Source organism: Oryx dammah, unplaced genomic scaffold, assembly GCF_014754425.2.
Source record: "Oryx dammah isolate SB20612 unplaced genomic scaffold, SCBI_Odam_1.1 HiC_scaffold_1, whole genome shotgun sequence".
Classification (NCBI taxonomy): Eukaryota; Metazoa; Chordata; class Mammalia; order Artiodactyla; family Bovidae; genus Oryx; species Oryx dammah.
The window spans coordinates 63,055,953-63,077,796 of record NW_024070185.1 but is presented as its reverse complement, the minus strand read 5'-3'; the positions used below and the strand labels follow the sequence as shown (position 1 = coordinate 63,077,796).

General features: G+C 43.5%; 1 long non-coding RNA gene across 1 annotated transcript; it reads left to right on the top strand.

Annotated features, from left to right (window-relative positions):
* Nucleotides 1-15,252: 15,252 nt before the first annotated feature.
* Nucleotides 15,253-17,027, top strand: LOC120862787. The gene is made up of 2 exons (XR_005720848.1): nucleotides 15,253-15,384; nucleotides 16,642-17,027. It is a non-coding gene; the product is annotated as an uncharacterized LOC120862787 (long non-coding RNA).
* The last annotated feature ends 4,817 nt before the right edge of the window (nucleotides 17,028-21,844 follow it).

Below are 21,844 nucleotides of genomic sequence, written 5' to 3'. Positions count from 1 at the left end.
GTTGCCATTTCCTTCTCCAATGCATGAAAGTGAAAAGTGAAAGTGAAGTTGCTCAGTCCTGTCCGACTCCTAGCGACCCCATGGACCGCAGCCTACCAGGCTCCTCCATCCATGGGATTTTCCAGGCAAGAGTACTGGAGTGGGCAGTGTTACCAGCACTTAAATGCAGTTTCAAATTCACACAGAGCACAACCAGCAAAGCTTTTTGGCCCTTTCCCACACATTTGCCTTCCCTGGTAGCTCAGTTGGTAAAGAATCTACCTGCGGTGCAGGAGACCCAGGTTTGATCCCTGGGTCAAAAAGATCTCCTAGAGAAGGGAATGGCAACCCACTCCAGTATTCTTGTCTGGAAAATCCTATGGATAGAGGAGCCTGGTGGGCTACAGTCCATGGGGTCACAGGAGTCGGACACGACTGAGCGCCTCACCACCAGCACACATCTCAGCCACACTGGCTACCATCCGTGCCATGTCCCTGCGTGCCCTCGTCTGCCTCCTGAAGGTTTGTGATGTGCATGTTCCTCCTGCACCTTTGGCTCAAGGCAGCCTTGTTTCTTGAGCCTGGCACCACTTCCTGCCCAGCCATGCCTGTGCCTCTCTCTTTTCTCCTTTATTGGAATTAACTATGAAATGAAATTAGCCCAGAATAACAGTTTTGAGAGCTTCACATCCCTCCAGAATGAACTTCTCTGTTGAAATATTTGTATGTAAAACAGTCTTTTCCCTAAAGTTTTATAAGCTACATTCCTGTCTGTAACTAGTTAGCAACTTCTGAGAAGAAGTAGGTTGAGTGGGAACTTCACTGCAAGAATTCCCTTTATATCACCATGAGGCTTGCTAAACAGGAAAGAAAAATCATGCAACTATAAAGAAAAACAACAAAATGAACGTAATCAAAAGAGCCTCTAGAAGACTGACATACAAACAGACAATCCTAAAACAATAAGAGAGTGCACTGATATCTAGATAATAGATACAGATGCATAGTGTTTATGGGAGTTTCAAGTTGGGCATGGCGTCTCACCAGGTTTGGTGTCGAATGCAGTTTTTGGTTCTCTGTAGTGACGGGTCGGAGGGCAGAGGGGTCCTCTCTGCAGCCACTGCCCCCACTCCCACCTGGCTGCCTCCCCACCACAGGCCCCCATGGAGCTCTGAGCTGGGATGCTCCCCTCTGTCCTGCATTTGGCCATTTAGACACTCACCACAGGACAAGAAGATATCGCTGCAGCTCCCTTCTATTTCTGACCTCAATGCCTCAAAGCAATACAAAAGTCTGGACTTGTCCTCTCCTGTTCTTTAGGAAGCCTATCTGCATGGAGCTTTTATCCAAGTTCAGACCAAGTGAGGCTGTTGCAGTTCTGAGAGCTGCGTATGGGGGACTCCCCTGGGAGAAGGAACTAGCGTCCACTGACTGCCTGTGGGCTGACTGGCAGACGCTTATCACCTTTCCCCTTCAGTTCAACCTGCTCTCATCCTCTTCCAGGTCCCTGAACCAGCCTCACTGGATGAATGAACAAACAAATAAATGCTGAGTAAATACTTAGCAAATTAAATACTTATAAGCATGTGCAAACCATGTTACTCCTATGGTGAAGAAGTTTAAGGTGAAACTCACAAGGTTTCACTGGAGGATAATCGGACTCTCAGTCCAATTATTAGATACTCAAGACAAAAACTACACCTGAGCTAGTCTTTCCTGAATAGCTCGCAGATGATATCCTCTCCTTGTAAATGAATCTATTCCCTCTAAAAACTTCATGAAGCAGAAGAGGTGGACGTCTCTGATTGTTAAGTCATTTTTTCAGTATACTCACCAGGTTGCTTATTGGATGTCTTGTGCTTCATCTCCGGCATCCTTTGGCCAAATAAACCAGTCAGTGCTCAATTCTCCAATTGACTGGATAGCTCAGGGAACAAACCCTCAAATCTGATTACAAGAAAATTCATTACTTTAAGTCCTCCCTCAGGGTTCGGAGCTCATAAAAGAAACCTCCAGAGGCCCCAGCTCAGGGGAAGAAAGGCTCTGGGCTGCGAATCTACAGATTGGCAATAATTAACCTGAACTAATTATGGTCAAGCCCCAGGTCAGTCTTCCCAGATCAAGACTGCCTCCTGACAAGTGGGCTTTCAGAGCAAGAAGTTTTCACTCAAACTCAAAAGGAACATTCAGCAGATTTTAATATACAAGGGCAAAACCCAAATGGCCTCCTCTACAAGGCAAAGACCAGCCAGGTCAGAGGTTCACTGGCAGGGAGCACAGAGCACCTAAAAAGCAAATACACAAGGACGCTGTCCCTGGCCCTGCATATGATCAGTTCAGTTCAGTCACTCAGTCGTGTCTGACTCTTTGTGACCCCATGGACTGAAGCATGCCAGTCCATGGCCTTCCCTGTCCATCACCAACTCCCAGAGCTTACTCAAATTCATGCCCGTCGGGTCAGTGATGCCATGCAACCATCTCATCCTCTGTCATCCCCTTCTCCTGCCTTCGATCTTTCCCAGTATCAAGGTCTTTTCCAATGAGTCAGTTCTTCGCATCAGGTGGCCAAAGTATTGGAGCTTCAGCTTCAGCATTAGTCCTTTCAATTAATATTCAGAACTGATTTCCTTTAGGATGGACTGGTTGGATCTCCCTGCAGTCCAAGGTATTCTCAAGAGTCTTGTCCAACACCATAGTTCAAAAGCATCAATTCTTCGGTGCTCAGCTTTCTTTATAGTCCAACTCTCACATTCATACATGACTACTGGAAAAACCATAGCTTTGAATAGATGGACCTTTGTTGGCAAAGTAATGTCTCACCTTTTTAATATGCCATCTAGGTTGGTCATAGCTTTTCTTCCAAGGAGAAAGCATCTTTTAATTTCATGGCTGCAGTCACCATCTGCAGTGATTTTGGACCCAAGAAAAAGTCTCTCACTGTTTCCATTGTTTCTCCATCTATTTGTCATGAAGTGATGGGACCAGACACCACGATCTTAGTTTTCTGAATGTTGTTTTAAGCCAACTTTTTCACTCTCTTCTTTCATGTTCATCAAGAGGCTCTTCAGTTCTCTGCATAAGGGTGGTGTCATCTGCATATCTGAGGATATTGATATTTCTCCTGGCAATCTTGATTCCAGCTAGTGCTTCATCCAGCCTGGCATTTCGCATGATGTACTGTGCATAGAAGTTAAATAAGCAGAGTGACAATATACAACCTTGATGTACTCCTTTTCCTCTTTGGAACTAGTCTGTTGTTCCATATCCAGTTCTAACTGCTGCTTCTTGACCTGCATACAGATTTCTCAGGAGGCAGATCAGGTGGTCTGGTATTCCCATCTCTTGAAGAATTTTCCACAGTTTGTTGGAAAAACATGTCATGTTGCATATGATATTCCTAAGGATTTTAAAACAAATACCATAGATATCAGGACAGAAAGACAAACAGCAAGCTATGAAAGGGATGTACTTTTTATTTAATAAATTAAAAGATGACAGAAAAGAAAGAAAAAGAATATTCCAAAAGAAAAAGTGGTAAATTATAAGGAGAGAGAGTTCACCACAGAAACTATAACCAATGAGTACAATCAACGTGGTGTTTTTAATGTTCAGCTTTAGTAATAAAAAATCAAACAGTGAGAGAACTTTTGTCTTAATAAATTATTAAATGATGGATATAATGCTCATATTCATAGAGTGATGAATCGAGTACTTTCATACATCCTTGGAGTGTAGAGAGATAGATATGCAACTTTTGGAAGGTGATTTGGCATAGGTAACAAAAGTCTTAAAATATGCATATCCTTTAACCTATTAATTTAGGAGTTTTTATCCTTAGGGCAGTGGTTCTCAAGCAGGAGCATTTTGCCAGCTGGGGGACATTTGGCAATCTGGAGATAATGATTGTCAAGATATGGGAAAAAGGTTATGCTACTGCTACTGGCATCTGTGCGTGCATGTCAGCATCAATTTATGATAAAAATTCTCTACAAATGGGATAGAAGGAACCTACCTCAACATAACAAAGGCCATATGCAACAAACCCACAACAACCACGGTGAAAAACTGAAAGCATTTCCTCTAACATCAGGAACAAGACAAAGATGTCCACTTTCGTCACTTTAATTCAACATAGTTTGGGAAGTCCTAGCCACGGCAATCAGGGAAGAAAAAGAAATAATGGGAATCCAAATTGGAAAAGAAGTAAAACTGTCACTGTTTGTGGATGACATGATACTATACTTTGAAAATCCTAAAGATACTACCAGAAAACTACCAGCGTTCATCAATGAATTTGGTAAAGTTGCAGGTTACAAAATTAATACACAGAGATCTCTTGCATTCCTGTACACTAACAACGAAAGATCAGGATGACAAATTAAGGAAACAATCCCATTCACCATCACAACAAATAGAATAAAATGCCTAGGAATAAACTTAAGGAGGCAGAAGACCTGTTCTCAGAATAAAGCTATAAGATAGTAATGAAAGAAACCAAAGTGACACATTCTATGATGCATGGAACAGCCCTCCGAGGATAAGAATTATTGGTCCAGAACATCAATAGTGTCATTGTTGAGAAACCCTGACTTAGGGCGGAAAACTCAAGTAAATACACAGGGATATGTATTCAAGAATATTCAATGCAGCACTGTATAAAAAGTTAAAAATTAGAAGCAGAGCACATCCATAGAGGACTAGTTAACTCATACTCCTTGCATGCACTAAAATACCACAGAGCACTAAAAGTTAAATAAATCTGTGTTCATTGGTATGGAAATACATAGTGCTAAGTACCTGGTTTCAGAATCACATGCCTAATATGATAATATTTTGTGTTCATTCCCTGGTGGCTCAGCTGGTAAAGAATCTACCTGCAATGCAGGAGACCCAGGTTCGATTGCTGGGTTGGGAAGATCCTCTGGAGAAAGGATGGGCTATCCACTCTAGTATTCTTGAGCTTCCCTGGTGGCTCAGCTGGCAAAGAATCCGCCTGTAATGCGTGAGGCCAGGGATCAATCCCTGGGTTGGGAAGATCTCCTGGAGAAAGGAAAGGCTACCCACTCCAGTATTCTGACCTGGAGAATTCAATGGACTGTATAGTCCCATGGGGTCACAAAGAGTCAGACACAACTGAGCGACTTTCACTTTTATATGTATAGAAAGGGTCTGAGTGCTTTTAACCACCATGCCATTTATTTGACAGTGGTTTTCTCTAAGTGGAAACATGATGTGTGTGTGTGTGTGTGTGTGTGCGTGCGCACGTGCACGCACACGTGCTCAGTCGCTTGGTCGTGTCCAACTCTTTGCGACCTCATGAACTGTAGCCCACCAGGCTCCCTTGTCCATGGAATTTTCCAGGCAAGAATACTGGAAACATGATGGATGATTGTAATTGTTTATTTTAGCTTATCAGTGTTTTCTATCAACAACATGGCTAATGGAGACCTTATAATGTAGTGTTTAGGACCAAGGACTTTACAATCAGACACCAAAGGGCCTGGCTTGGTCCTTTCCCTGCAATATGAAGACCCAAATGATCTGGTACCAGGGAGCCTACAGTCTACATGCCAACAGGCTGCTGGGGCTGCCCCCCAGAATGCTTCATCCCAATCCCCATAAAGTCACCTCATGACATGATGTCACCTTATCCCTTTTCTTTTCCTGAACGTCATCCAACAGCAACAATTTTTGTTGAAACTGGAGACAAAACTTTAAATTACTTGGAAGAACTGTCCAAAGCAGTCAAAATAGAGCAGGAGAATGAACAGGGAAGACTATGAGGAGGTGAGAGACTGCAGACCTCCAAGAAAGCCAGTGAACATAATTCTGAAAATGAGGGACACCTCTTGACATGCAAAACTGGAGTAGCTTGTTTATTGCAGTAGGAATGTAGGAGTTACCAGCTAGCATGAGAATGCTTTCCAGATGTAGTTTGGTTTTAAGAAGCAGGGCATGGAGCTAAGTGAGGGATCACCCAAGCTAGTGGTATTTGCAGTCTTCCCCAAGAAGCTGTGAAGACGGAATCTGTATGGCAAAAATAAAACAAAAAAATAAAATAAAAATCAGCTTCTTATCTCCACTAGCTTGGGAGCAATGCAATGCAGGAGACTCAGGTTTGATTCCTGGGTCAGGATGATCCCCTGGAGGAGGGCATAGCAACCCACTCCAGTATTCTTGCCTGGAAAATCCCATGGACAGAGGAGCCTGGCTGGTTACAGTCCATGGAGTCACAAAAGTCAGACAAGACTGACCGACTAAACCATCACCACCAATAAAAGTTAAACAAACTTCTGTGTAATACCTTGTATCATTTTTTTTTAAATCATTATGCTTGGGACACAGTGGTGAAGCAATCAAACATGCTCTGCATCTTTGCAGAGTTTACAGTCTGCTCAGGGAGCCACAAGTTGGTCAAATAATTCCACAAATTGCAAATGTGACATGGTGAGTAAGAGCTTGGACTTTGGAGGTAGACAAACCCAGGATCTAGGCCTTGCTTGCCCATTTAACCTCTCAGAGAGTCGTTGCTCACCTGCCAAATGGACAAGTATAATAGCCCTACCTCACAGGGCTGTTGTAATGCATGCAAGACACTTAGCACGGTGCCCAGCATACAGTGGGTGCTCACTAGGTGTTCTGTTTGCTGTTACTGTTAGTACAACTGACAGTAGCAGCAACAAGAGCAGTAAAAGCACCATGAAGGGAAGACTAAATTTGTAAGAACTTAAAATGGAATGAGGCTGGAGAGGTCTCATTTAGATGGTGGGTTGTGAAAGCTTCTTTGGGGAAAAGGGGACAAAAAGAACATTCATCTCCAGGAATTTACCAAAACCTTTTCATCTTTCCCTGGTGGCTCAGAGGTTAAAGCATCTGCCTCCAATCTGGGAGACCCGGGTTCGATCCCTGGCTTGGGAAGATCCCCTGGAGAAGGAAATGGCAACCTACTCCAGTATTCTTGCCTGGAGAATCCCGTGGAGTGCAGCCCACCAGGCTCCTCAGTCCACGGGGTCGCAAAGAGTCGGACACGACTGAGTGACTTGACTTGACTTACTTTACTTGGGAATGTTTCAGATTCTCCTGGTACATGGTACCGCTGTTCTAGCAAAGCTTAGGGGCCAGGAGACCCCCACCAACATGACATATGAACCATATGATAAAGCAGAGGCCCCTCACCCACCCCATTCTGCCTTTCAGTCAGCAGGTGCAAGCAGCCTGGCAGGAGCTAATGAAATGTTTACTGAAAAGATTAGCTTGTCAGTGGAGCCGGACAGATGGCTATTGATTCTTTGCTCATCCATCATTCCAATCCCATCTGAGAGTAGGTATGGAAGCAATTCTCTCTGACCCAGAACTCAGGGTAAGACTCAAGCCCCAGGAACAGAGCAACAGGAAGCATGTGCAACACGAGAAGGTCTCTTGGATCTGTGATGTGATTGGGGTGATCTCTGAGTCACTGGAAGACCCCTGTTCTGCTTCCTTGGATTATTGAGCTCTGGGATCATGGAAAAGGTATGGTAAGTCTCCTGCAGGAGTTTACATCCTGCCATAATTATTTTTTGACCTCAGACTCTGTGAGACTCAATTATTCTCATCTGTGAAATGGAGGCAGTAATGCCTACCTCATGGAAGTGTTTTAATGTCTTAAATCAGGAAACAGATATCAAAGTTCTAAGATTGTTGCAGGGATGTTTGATTTTTAAGAAGAGAAAATTGAGGCTGAGATGAGAACACTTGTCCTAGTCCATAGATTTTTCCAGTGTGTGGTCTCAAAGAATCTGGCATTGTTCTAAAGAGCTCGACCCTTGACCTGGGGGCAGTGCTGAGCCACTGAAGGGTGCAAATGGATAAAATATAGGTTTAGCAAGATCACTTTGGTAGTAGGGAGGTGAGACCGGAATTTGTCACAGCTCAAGTAATGGGAGTAGGGGTACAGAGGCCCCTCGGAGATTGAATATATAGGGTTTGATGATTAATTGATTGACTGGACAGGAGAGGTGGGGGAAGGGGTGACTGCCATGTGCACGGTGGCACTTTCAATGACACAGGAAGCCCTCAGGGAGAAGCAGACAAAGGAGAGATAACAAGCTCAGTTTGAACATGGTGAGTGTGAGATGCTTCTGAAAGTCCCAAGTGAGATGTCTGCCAGGTGGCTGGAGACGATCCTAATCCTCAGGAGTCAGATCTGGGTGCAGTATAATCTGAGAATCACTGCCATCATCATCAGCACCACCTCCACCACCAGTACCGTCAACACCACCACCTTCAGCAGCAGCAACATCATCACTGAGTTGGCAGTGGAAGCCACCTGACTGGATGGGGCTAACCGTGGAGAATGTTTGATGAAGGGACAGATGGAACAAGACACCTGGAAGATGAAAGGTGGTTCCATGGGAGCCAAGGACCATGAGTTTCAGGAAGGAGGAAGGGAGTCATCAGCAGTAGAAAATTCTAAAAAATGGGGTCATATTTTAAAAAAGGAAACTAAAAGCACATCTCCTGATTTGGTAACAAGGAGTTAATTTTGAATTTAGGGAAGAGCATTTCTGTAGGGCAATTGAGAGTGGGTAGGAGATTGAGAATATACAATGAGTGTAACCAGCTCAACACCGAAGATGAGGAGGGAGGGAGGCTGGAGAAGGGTGCAGGGGAAGCAGGGCTGTTATAGGATGGGAGTCACTTCAGAGTCTTCCAGTGTGGCGAAAGAATCCCGGAGAGAGTGAGATGGTCAAGACCAAGAGGAAAGAGAGGAGCAAGTTCCCAGAGGAGGCGCAGACTGGGAGCCCAGATGAGGAATGCGGGACACCTCTGCAACTTCAGGTCAGCCCTGCAGGAGGGCAGGCTGAGCCCAGCAGGAAGGAAGGGAATGAAGCAGAATCCCCTCCCCGACGGTGCCCTTTCTTGAGGAGAGAGGGGCAGTTATCTGATAAGAACAGGTGAGGGGCTTGAGGAAAGTCAGGAAAGTGTGTAACAGTTGCTGTGGAGAATGGAAGAGAGAGGTGACCTCGGGCACCGCCAGGCCAGGAGGAGGCCCAGCTGGGATGGAGACCGCCAGTGTGTGCAGGAAGAGAAGAGCTGGGTTTGCATGAAGCCAAGGATTCAAATGGACAGGGCATGGGAACAGGGGTGAAAGAGAAGTGTCTGCCAGGACCCTCAGATTACTGGTCTGGAGGACTGTGGGTGCCATTCAGCCCAGCTGCATACCTGGGGAGGGGCCAGGGAGTGAGCCCTGAAGGGCGTTTATTTTACAGCAGGCTGCCCTGAGACACTGTGCCGGCTGCCCAATTTCATCACCCCCCACTTAACTTTTCGCCCTATGTCAACCAGCATGAAAGTTAACAAACTTGCCTGTCTGGCACCTGGGGACCAGAGAGGATGCGGCCTCCAGTGCTCAGCCTGGCACAGAGAGGCACCTGTCAGGGGACACTGGCTGCTGAACTGCATGTGTGACCCTGGGCAGTCCTCTTCTCCTTTTTTCTCTGCCTCAGTTTCCCCATCTAGACAATAAGAAGATTGTTTCCAGGAATCTGTAAAGACCCAGTCAATGTGGACACACTTATGAGTGTGTTTTTTATAATCTGAGGTACTGGAGGCGAGGGAGTGGGGAGACCAGAGCCAAGCTCAGAAACACAAACCCATGTTAACAGCGAACCAGCCAAACAAGATCTGAATGTGTGTTTCCTGTTAATTAATGGCTTCTTTTGAGGTTATTAAGTTAGACTGGGTAGGTGTGTGGCCTTTCTTTCTACTGCCCTTCCAATTAACAGGCACTTTGCTTGGTAAATGTTAATTTAGAGTAATTGGGCGTGCAGATGAGGGAGTGCAGGGGGGTGGGGAGCAATGCTCCCTTTACTGTAGGTTAATTGCTAGTAAGTGTTGTTCCTGCAGCCCTGGTCCCCAGTGATTAACGGCCTGGGAGTCCAGGCTGAAATCCCTGAGGGTCCACAGAGGCTTAACCCCTCACGACCGAGATGAGAGCAGAAAAAAATCCCAGCAAGTCTTTCTGGGTTTGTAAACAAGGCCTGTGCCGTGCTTCTCACCTGTGAGAAACTGACCCTCAGATCTCTTGCCACTGGTCTGTTCTGAAAGTCAGCTCTCTATGAAGAGGTGTTAGCAAATTGCAGCAATGAGAATGGACCTAGCGATTATCATACTACATGAAGTAAATCGGACAAAGAGAAGTGTGTGATATCACTTGCATACGGAATCTACAAAAATGAACTTATTTACAAAGCAGAAGTAGTTTCACAGACATAGAAAACAAACTTATGGTTACCAAAGGTGAAAGGAGGGGTTATAGCTATAATCACCATGCTGTACATTAGGTCCCCAAAACTTGTCAATCATAATGGAAGGTTATATCCTTTGACCAGTATTTCCCCCACAGCCCAGCCCCTGGTAACAACCATGCTATTGTGTTTCCATTGATTTGGCTTTTTAAGATCACATTTACATGATGTATATATGAAATACATATCATACAGAACTTGTCTTGATCAGCCTACCTTATTTCACTTAGCATAACGCCCTCAAGCTTCATTCAAGCTGTTGCAAATAGCAACAGGATTTTGATTCTCCTCTCATGGTTGAGTAATACTCCATCGTATTAGTGTGTGTGTGTGTGCATGAATAGCTTGAAAGGGCAAAAAGATAGGACACTGAAAGATGAACTCCCCAGGTCAGTAGGTGCCCAATATGCTACTGGAGATCAGTGGAGAAATAACTCCAGAAAGAATGAAGAAATGGAGCCAAAGCAAAAGCAACACCCAGTTGTGGATGTGACTGGTGATGAAAGTCAAGTCTGAGGCTGTAAAGAGCAATATTGCATAGGAACCTGGAATGTTAGGTCCATGAATCGAAGCAAATTGGAAGAGGTCAAGCAGGAGATGACAAGAGTGAACATTGACATTCTAGGAATCAGTGAACTATAATGGACTGGAATGGGTGAATTTAACTCAGATAACCATTATATCTACCACTGTGGGCAAGAATCCCTTTGAAGAAATGGAGTAGACACCATAGTAAACAAAAGAGTCCAAAAAGCAGTACTTGGATGCAGTCTCAAAAATGACAGAATGATCTCTGTTCGTTTCCAAGGCAAACCATTCAATATCACAGTAATCCATGTCTGTGCCTCGACCAGTGATGCTGAAGAAGCTGAAGTTGAATGGTTCTATGAAGACCTACAAGACCTTCTAGAACTAACACCCATAAAAGATGTCTTTTTCATTATAGGGGACTGGAATACAAAAGAATGAAGTCAAGAGATACCTGGAGTAACAGGCAAACTTTGCCTTGGAGTACAAAATGAGGCAGGTCAAAGGCTAACAGAGTTTTGCCAAGAGAAGACACTGGTCATAGCAAACCCCCTCTTCCAACAACACAAGAGAAAACTTTACACATGGACATCACCAGATGGTCAATACAGAAAATCAGACTGATTATATTCTTTGCAGCCAAAATGGAGAAGCTCTGTAAAGTCAGCAAAGACAAGACTGGGAGCTGACTCTATCTCAGATCATGAACTCCTTATTGCAAAATTCAGACTTAAATTGAAGAAAGTAGGGAAAACCATGAGACCATTCAGGTATGACCTAAATCAAATCCCTTACGATTATACAGTGGAACTGACAAATAGATTCAATGGATTAGATCTGATAGAGTGCCTGAAGAACTATGGATGGAGGTTCGTGACATTGTACAGGAGGCAGTGATCAAACCATCCCCAAGAAAAAGAAATGCAAAAAGGCAAAATGGTTGTCTGAGGAGGCCTTACAAATAGCTGAAAAAAGAAAAGAAGCTAAAGGCAAAGGAGAAAAGGAAAGATATACCCATGTGAATGCAGAGTTCCAAAGAAAGCCTTCCTCAGTGATCAATGCAAAGAAATAGAGGAAAATAATATAATGGGAAAGACTAGAGAGCTCTTCAAGAAAATTAGAGATACCAGGGGAACGTTTCATGCAAAGATGGGCACAATAAAGGACTGAAATGGTAGGGACCAACAGAAGCAGAACATATTAAGAAGAGGTGGCAAGAATACACAGAACTATACAAAAAAGATCTTCATAACCCAGATAACCACGATGGTGTGATCACTCACCTAGAGCCAAACATCCTGGAATACAAAGTCAAATGGGCCTTAAGAAGCATCACTATGAACAAAGCTAGTGGAGGTGATGGAATTCCAGCTGAGCTGTTTCAAATCTTAAAAGATGATGTGCAAGTGCTGCCCTCAATATGCCAGCAAATTTGGAAAACTCAGCAGTGGCCACAGGACTGGAAAAGGTCAGTTTTCATTCCAATCCCAAAGAAAGGCAATGCCAAAGAGTTTTCAAACTACTGCACAATTGCACTCATCTCACACGCTAGCAAAGTAATGCTCAAAATTCTCCAAGCTAGGCTTCAACAGTACATGAACCGTGAACTACCAGATATTCAAGCTGGATTTAGAAAAGACAGAGAAACCAGAGATTAAATTGCCAACATCTGTTGGATCATCAAAAAAGCAAGAGAGTTCCAGTAAAACATCTGCTTTACAGACTACACCAAAGCCTTTGACTGTGTGGATCACGACAAACTGTGGGAAATTCTGAAAGTGATGGGAATACCAGATTATCTGACCTGCCTCCTGAGAAATTTGTATGCAGGTCAAGAAGCAACAGTTAGAACTGGACATGGAACAACAGACTGGTTCCAAATCAGGAAAGGAGTATATCAAGGTTGTATATTGTCACCCTGCTTATTTAACTTATATGCAGAGTACATCATGAGAAACGCTGGGCTGGAAGAAACACAAGCTGGAATCAAGATTGCCGGGAGAAATATCAATAACCTCAGATATGCAGATGACACCACCCTTATGGCAGAAAGCAGAGAACTGAAGAGCCTCTTGATGAAAGTGAAAGAAGAGAATGAAAAGTTGGCTTAAAACAACATTCAGAAAACTAAGATCATGGCATCTGGTCCCATCACTTCATGGCAAATAGATGGGGAAACAGTGGCTGACTTTATTTTTCTGGGCTCCAAAATCATTGTAGATGGTGGTTGCAGCCATGAAATTAAAAGATACTTACTCCTTGGAAGGAAAGTTATGACCAACCTAGACAGTATATTGAAAAGCAGAGACATTACTTTGTCAACAAAGGTCCGGCTAGTCAAGGCTATGGTTTTTCCAGTGGTCATGTATGGATGTGAGAGTTAGACTATAAAGAAAGCTGAGTGCCGAAGAATTGATGCTTTTGAACTGTGGTGTTGGAGAAGACTCTTGAGAGTCCCTTGGACTGCAAGAAGGTCCAACCTGTCCATCCTAAAGGAGATCAGTCCTGAATATTCATTGGAAGGACTGATGCTGAAGCTGAAACTCCAGTACTTTGGCCACCTGATGCAAAGAGCTGACTCATTTGAAAAGACCTTGATGCTGGGAAAGATTGAGGGCAGGAGGAGAAGGGGACGACAGAGGATGAGTTGGTTAGATGGCATCACTGACCTAATGGACATGAGTTTGGGTAAATTCCAGGAGTTGGTGATGGACGGGGAGGCCTGGTGTGCTGCGGTTCATGGGGTCGCAGAGAGTTGGACATGACTAAGCGACTGAACTGAACTGATGTGTGTGGGTGTACATCACATCTTTGTCCATTCTTCCTCTGATGAACACTTGAGTCGTTTGCATATCTTGGCTGTTGTAAACAATGCGGCTGTAAATGTGGAGTGCAAATATCTCCTCAAGATCCTGCTTTCATTTCCTTAGGGTGTATACCCAGAAGTGAGGGTGCTGGATCATATGGTGATTCTGGTTTTAGTTTTTTGAGGAACCTCCATACTGTTTTCCATAGTAGCTGTACTATATGTGGATTTTTTTATTATTATTTATTCAAAACATAAAAATTTTAAAATAATAATTGTCCCACAAGAATCTCCTAAGCTGCTAAGCACCTGTGATGGACTCTGCAAACAGAGAAATAAATAAGAAACTGCCTCTGTGCATACACACGCACCTGTGTATGTTTGTGTGTGGGTGTGTGTGTGTGTGTGTTTATATAAGACTGACAGACAAACATTGTCAGTTTGGAGACAGGCCTACCCAGAGTGGAGGATATGACTTCTGATCTGGGCAGGATTCATTTCTTGTAAAGCCAGTTTATTGGTTCTGAATTCTTCTGCCTGTTGCTTGCCTGTAAAACTCTTTATCTGTCCTTCAAATCTAAGTGATAGCTTTCCCGAGTATTGTTGGTTGTAGGCCTTTTCCTTTCAGTACTTGAATTACATTGTGCCTCTCCCTTCTGGCCTGCAAAAAGTCTGCTACAGTCTTTGGGGAGTTCCCTTGTTCATAACTGGTTGCTTTCCTCTTATTGCTTTTATAGTCTCTATCTTTCATTTTTTTGTTGTTTTAATTACAGTGTGCCTTGGTGTGGTCCTCTTTCAGTTGATCTTGCTTGGGGCTCTGTGTGCTTCCTGGACTTGGATGTCTGTTTCTTTCCCCAGGTTAGGGAAGTTTTCAGCTGTTAACACTTCAAGTAAGTGTTTTGCTTCTTTCTCTCTCTCTCTTCTGAGACCCCTATTATGTGAATTTTATTATTCCTGATGCTGTCCTATAGGTCATTTAAAGTATCCTCATTTTTGAAAATTCTTTTTTCGGTTCAACTTAAGTGATTTCCATCGACTCCGTCTTCTAGTTCACTAATCCCTTTATCTGTATGATCTAATCTACTGTTGATTCCCTCTGGTGTATTTTTTCCCTTTGGCTATTGTGTTCTTCAGCTCTGTTTGGCTATATTTTTATAAGCTGGGCAGAATTCAGACAGGCAGCAGCAGTAAGGAAAATTAGGAAGACACAAATTTGACAGTCCATGGGGGCCAAGGCCACACAGGAAGCAGCCCCCTGTTGATCACTGCTCTGAGACTGACCCCGTCTACCCCTAACACTCTTTCCAGCACACACACCTTTTCCCTTTCCCCACCACCCCAGGTGGATTCCTGACTTCTGCCATCTTTTTAGAAAAGGATAGAAAGTTGAGAGGAGATGCTTTCCAGTCTCCGGTACTTTCCCTCACAAGGTCAATTCAGGGCACTGGCACCCAGCATGGGGGCATGGCAGTGGGGGAGAGGGGGCATCCCCCACTGTGCTTCATTCTTCAGCCGTGACTCCTGCCCTGAAAGCTTCCCCAGGCAGCACCAGGGTTGGGATAAGGGGTGGGACCCCTGGGCAGCTACTGGAGCCCCGAACTCAGTCATGAGGAAGCTCCAGAAGGGTACAAAATGGGGGAAAAGGGAATTTACTGGATGGAACTCCTCACAAGGAGATTATTCTGTGTGGTTGCAACATTTCAATAAATCTTTCTTTTTAGGGGGAAAGAAGTTAAGGAGTCCTCTGAAGAACATGCTTGTAAGAAACCGTCATGGAATGGAGTGAGCTGAGCTTTTTTTTGTTGGGAGGGGTGGTGTGTGTGTGCATATTTAGAAGCAGAGCTCTAATAGTCAGCACAGAAGAGGAAAAACTGAGCTGAGGGCTATCACTAGCAATCTTCCTCCTCTAACAAAGTTTGGCCTCTTCTTTCAATAACAGCTCTTTGGTACAGCACCATTTAAGTGAAAATGGAAAGGGGGGTACTTGTATATATGTACGTGCACGTGTATCTGTATAAACTCATGCATGTGTGTATTAGTCTACACATGAAATATCCCTGGAAGGATTCAGCAACGTGTTCATGTTGGCTGGAGAAGATCTAGAAGGTCAACACCCATTCATTCAGTATGAGTTTGAGAAAGAACCAAGAAAAGGGGGCCAGGTAGCAGAATCAAAAACATAATAGAAAATTTTTCTGAGCTGGGGGATAACATAAATCGTCAGATTGAAAGAGCCCACCAGGTACCAAGCAGATAAATATAGATATCCATACCTAGACTCATAGAAATTTCAGAACCCCAAGAACAATGATAAAATCTTAAAAGCTTCCAGATAGGGAAACAAACATCAGTCTCAAAGGAATAAAAATCTGACTAACATCAGATTTCCCATCAGAAACACTTTTAAACCATGTCTTTAAAATTCCAAGGGAATATGAATTTGAGCCTAAAATCTCTAGGCAAATCAGTAATCAGTGGGGAGAGGTACTTTGAGCTCTGCAGAGAAAGCTTATAACAGATGTACTGCTGCTGCTGCTGCTGCTGCTGCTGCTGCTAAGTTACTTCAGTCGCGTCCGACTCTGTGCGCCCCCATAGATGACAGCCCACCAGGCTCCCCCATCCCTGGGATTCTCCAGGCAAGAACACTGGAGTGGGTTGCCATTTTCTTCTCCAATGCATGAAAGTGAAAAGTGAAAGTGAAGTCGCTCAGTCGTGTCCGACTCTTAGCGACCCCATGGACTGCAGCCCACCAGGCTCCTCCATCCATGGGATTTTCCAGGCAAGAGTACTGGAGTGGGGTGCCATTGCCTTCTCCAACAGATGTACTAACGTTTGCTAATTACCCAGGGAGGTACTTGAAGAGAGAAAAAGGGTAGAAGAATGAGATTTCAAGAAATGTGAGATTCAAACAAACTAGTAAAAACCAGTGATAACTGAGTAAAAGTAAGGAAAATAAAAATGAAATTAAAACACAGCTTTGAACATTGACAATTGTATGGTAAGTGTTAAGTACCTGTGATTCTCTTTTCTTCTCTATAGATCTGATCACATTTTGTTCGGCAGTGATTAATATTTACATAACCACAATATGGTAAGTGCTATTTTTATTGAGTATTCAGAAGTTCAAGCCTAGAAGACTTGACTATAGTTCCAGAACAGAATGTAAATGTTACAAACAATGAAAGTGTGAAAGAATGAAGATCGTATGTATTGACGTGGAGGAACCCGTGATGTAAAGAAGCAAGTTGTAGAATAGTATGAATAATATGACCCTACACACATATATGTAATGTTATTTATATATTATATGCATAGTAAAACACCTGGAAAACATTCATTCACTCTTATTTTCTACATTGCTGTGTCTTTTGAATTTTTACAACCATGTCTTAATTACTGTTGTAATTAAAACATTTTAAATAGAATACTAGTTTGAAGACTTACTTATTAGCCTACCTAAAGGACTTACGGTTTTTGTAAGGTCCTGAACAAAAAGACTGAGTAAAAAGAACTACATTTTATGGAACCCACAATCTAAAGCTAGACAGAAACCTCAGCTGTTCAAAATCTTAGAAAAACAAAACAACAGAAGAAATACCCCAGACCCAAAACCGATAAAAGAGCAACACTGCCATCTACTGACGACTTTTGGAGAATAAGTTGCCTTGAAAGGCTTGTTATATAAATATAAAACAAACCAAAAAAATCCTCCTGAGACCTGCCTAGACCCAAAATCTGGTTTATCTTCTGGGAGCATGAATTAGTAGCAATATAAGTAAGAAATCAGGATCATACAGAGAGGCACTTGGGAAAGCATGACAGCAGTTTCAGAAGTGAAGATCTGACACAAGGGACTTGGGCTCAACTTCTGACACGGCTCTTCTGGGGCAAAGGCCTGATGTGTGTGACCAATGAAAAGGAGCGACACTGTATCAGAAAGACCTTTTAAGAAACACTACTTCCTTAAAATAACTTCTGTTGTCCCATGAAATAGGAGATGCACCCCTGCTCACTGCAAATTGGTGCCCAGAGAGGCAGGACCTCTGTCCTGGAAGTGGGAATAGAGTGTCTGCATGTCTGAGAGAAATTAGAGCACACGGTCTTGGCAGGCAAGCAGGGGTCCAACAAATACTTATCAGGGTTCTATTATATGCCACATACTATGCAAGTCCCCTCACTCCCTGAGTCACAGATCCTCAGCCTGACTTACAGGAGGACTTTGATGCATAGCCAAAGCATCAGTCTAAGAGAAATCAAACTATATCTGGGGAGCCATCCTGCCAAACCCAATCCAACCTGTATATATCACGCTGACCCACGCCTTAAAAATCCATGCTCTACAGTCTAATGAACCAAATTCCTGTTCCTTTTTGGGTTGAAAATACTAACACCCCCAATAAGATCAAAGCAGATTGCATTCACTTATTGGTTTAAGAAAGAAACAAGGTAAAAACGTATATTAGAATCACAAAATATTAGAGCTGGAAAGGTTTCCAAAATCATCTGGTTCACTAAACTCATAAGCTGGACTGGGATCAGGAATGCTGTAAATAAGAATTCTGGTTGTTTTTTAATTTGAAAGGGCAATACAAGAAAAGAAATGGAAGGTGACTGATAGGCACACAGTTTGTTTTGTATGGTCCAGGCTCAGTAAATATTTATTTACATTATAAATAAATACTAATAAATATTTATTGAGCATGTAAAAATATTCTTCACTTTATATAATTTAAAATTTAAAACCAAACTTCCATTTTACTAACACTGCTTGATTCTAAGGAGAGCCCACTTTTTTGTTTTGCTTTGTTTTAATGACATCAAGTATGAGGAAAAGAGAAAGTAATAAAAGGGTAATGAAAGTAGTTGATGGAATTGGTAAACAGAATAGCAAGAGAGACACCATCTGGAGATGGGTGGGGTGGTGAATAAGGAAAATAAGAAAGGTCTTCTCTAAGAACACCTGAGAAGTCCTGGTGGTGGGGCTGGAATGCCTTTTTAAAAAGCTGGCACCCCCTTCATCTGGGGACTCCCCAGGATGAAGGACTTTGCTTTTATAATATAAATATCCAGTTTATTGGATGGATTCCGTCAGATCAATTATATTCTTTTAGGATTCCCTTACCTGGATGATCATTCATTCAACAAATTCTTCTTGAGGTTTGCTCTGCTCTGGGCTATGCAAGAGGTTCATGGAAATGAATGAGACACACTCCTCATTCTTGAGGTATTCCTACCTAGTTGGCAGAGATATGCCTTGGAACCACTCAAGGACACAAAATTTATACAAGAGCTTAGAGGGCAGCATGTGTACGTATGAGATGGCTTCATAAACAGTGTGGTGGGAACATAAAGAAGACCCTCCTAGAAAGGGTACTGTGCTTCTGACAGGACACATCAAATGTAGGACAGGCTCCCTGAGAAGACAGGGTTCCAGCAGAGTTGAAAGTGAACAGGGAAAGTGTTAGTCACGCAGTGTCCCGTCTCTGTGACCCCATGGCCTGTAGCCCCCAGGCTCCTCTGTACATGGATTTCTCCAGGCAAGAATACTGAAGTGGGTAGCCATTCCCTGCTAAAGGGATCTTCCCAACCCGGGGATCAAGCCCGGGTCTCCTGAACTGCAGGCAGATTGTTTACCATCTGAGTACCAGGGAGTCAGCATTCAAATAACCCTGCAATCTATTTTGTTAGTTCTCATGTGAGGTACTTGCAAAGGGCAAAGTGTGAACACCATCTTCTTGCTTCAATGTGAAGAGAGAGAGAGAATGTGTGTGTCCTAAATATCCCCAGGGAGGTTAAATCAGTAAAGAGGTACAGTTAGAAGCTGAACCAAATGACTTAGAAATACTGCCGAGATCAGTGACCTACTAGCAGGCAGCATGACTGAATGAGGAGGAAACGACATTTGAGCTGGGCCTTGGGGATGATTCAATTGGCGAGGCAGAGGAAGGGGCATCTGTGGTCCCAGCAGCCCAGCAGAGCCTGAGCAAAGAGGCAAAAAGCAGGGTGTGCTGGGAAACATGAGGGTGACTCCATAGGACTGGCACATAAAGTACGCTGGGGGTAAGAATGGCAGGGGAGGTTTGTTTTTTTTTTAATAGATTTGTGCTTAGTCGTCTCCCACTCTTTGCGAGCCCATGGACTGTAGCCTGCCAGGCTCCTCTGTCCATGGGGATTCTCCAGGCAAGAATACTGAAGTGGGTTGCCATGCCCTCCTCCAGGGGATCTTCCCAAACCAGGGATGGAACCCAGGTCTCCCTCATTGCAGGCGGATTCTTTACCAACTGAGCCACCAGGGAAGCCTCAATAAAAATAGATTTATTGAGGCATAATTTACACAGTATATGTGTATTACCCACTATACATGTGTAATTAATGAATACTACTGAATTTATAAAATTGAATTTTACTGAATTTATAAAATAGTGAATTCATCACCCAAATCCAGTTTTAGAACATTCCTATCATTGCAAGAAGTCCTCTGGTGCCCATCTGCGGTCTTTTGGTCATGCTTATTTCACTAGCCGTGATAGTGTTGAGGTCCATTCACGTTGCATCGTGTACCAGTGGTCCATCCCTTTTGATCACTAAATAGTAACCCACTGAGTAAATATAACACTTAAAAAAAATCAGTATCAGTGGTAGACATTCTGATTGCTTCTGTTTTTGGCTATGATGAACAGTTCTGCTATGAACATTCACCTAGGATTCTTTGTGTGGATGTTTTCATTTTTCTTGAATTAGGGTGCCAGGTTTAGCAAGTAAAGGCAGATGACTGAAACTGTGAGTTAAATCCATTTTATCTGCCTTCTCTAATCAAGGTCATTTAAACACCTGCATGTTTTCCACGTGGCAAGTGGTGCAAAAATAAGATGTTTGCCCGAGTTATTTTCTAGGAGCTTGTAGTCAGCTGTGTCTCGTTAAAGCTAAGCCAGTTTAAACCGGATAGGCCCATCAGCCTTTCCACTGAGCATGAGCGAGCGTGACGTTTTGACCACGCAGAGGCTTACGTAGTTACGCCTGCCTGCGCCAAATAGCACTACTGCTCCCGAGCCTCAGCCCCTCGCGCCCATCGCCGCCCCCGCTGTGTCTTCTTTAGTTATACCTCCAGTTTCCCAGCCTCTTGCCTTTGGGAGGACAAATTTGAGATTTGTCATCCACCTCCTTGCTTGGCTGCCTATGAAATAAGCTCTCTTTTCGCTGCAAGCCTCGGTGTCTCAGGATTTTGGTTTCCTGCGTGTCCGGCAAGATGAGCCAGCCAGGATGTAAGTCGAAACGGAGCTTTTGCCAGTGGTTCATCGGCCCCTCGCGGGTACTAAGAGCCTGTGGGTGAGTCCAGGCAGCGGCCTGGTCCAGTGCCAGGGACTGTCCTTTGGAATTCCCAGGTGAGATGCCACTGACTTTTGGCGCCTAAGTTTTGTTTTGCAGCGAAAAAATGGTTTTGGGGGGTTGGGTTTGGAAGATGCCTTTGGGGTGAGTAACCTCGTTAAAGAACCGCACCTGTGCACAGGTTTTTTCTGTGATCTTGATTGAATCGTGGGTTGGAGGCCTACCTGGTGGGATGTGGGCAGTCAATACAGAAGGCTACAGCTGCTGACTGAGGTACCTGAATTAAAGGCCCAGGACTGTTTTTCTTTCTTTCTTGTTTGGGTTTTTTTGTTTGTTTGTTTGTTTTGGTCTTGCTCGTTCTGCTCTTGTTTGCCTGTTTGTCTAGGTCGGTCTGAGTTACTTGTTAAGAAATGGCTATTAGGGACTGAGCTTCTTGGCGCCCAAGAAGCACCAAGCAGAGAGGACCTGTAGAGAGATTTCGTTACTATAACCACCCAGAAGCAGAGCCCCTTAACGGGAAATGTTGGTTCAGTTCCCTCTCACATCCCTCTAACCTGCATTCTTCGGAGTTAGGTGACTCTGGGTTATGAATCCGTGGAAGAGAAAGAAAGAGATGGTACTTTTTGTAACACTGTATAACCACAATATCCTTTAGACTCCAGAGCAAAATGGCCTGAAAGTGGATCCATAAATTACAATAAAATCTCACAACTTGATTTATTTTGTAAATGGGAAGGAAAATGAGATAAAATATCTTTTATACAGTCTTATGTTATTGTGTCAGAATAAACCTGTGCAAAGACAATACAAGATTATGGCCGAACAGGAAGGGCAGGAAAAGAAACCTATTATTTCACTTGATTCTAAAGAAAAGAAGGAGGGCTTGCTGTTAATTCTAATACTTGGACGGCTCCTT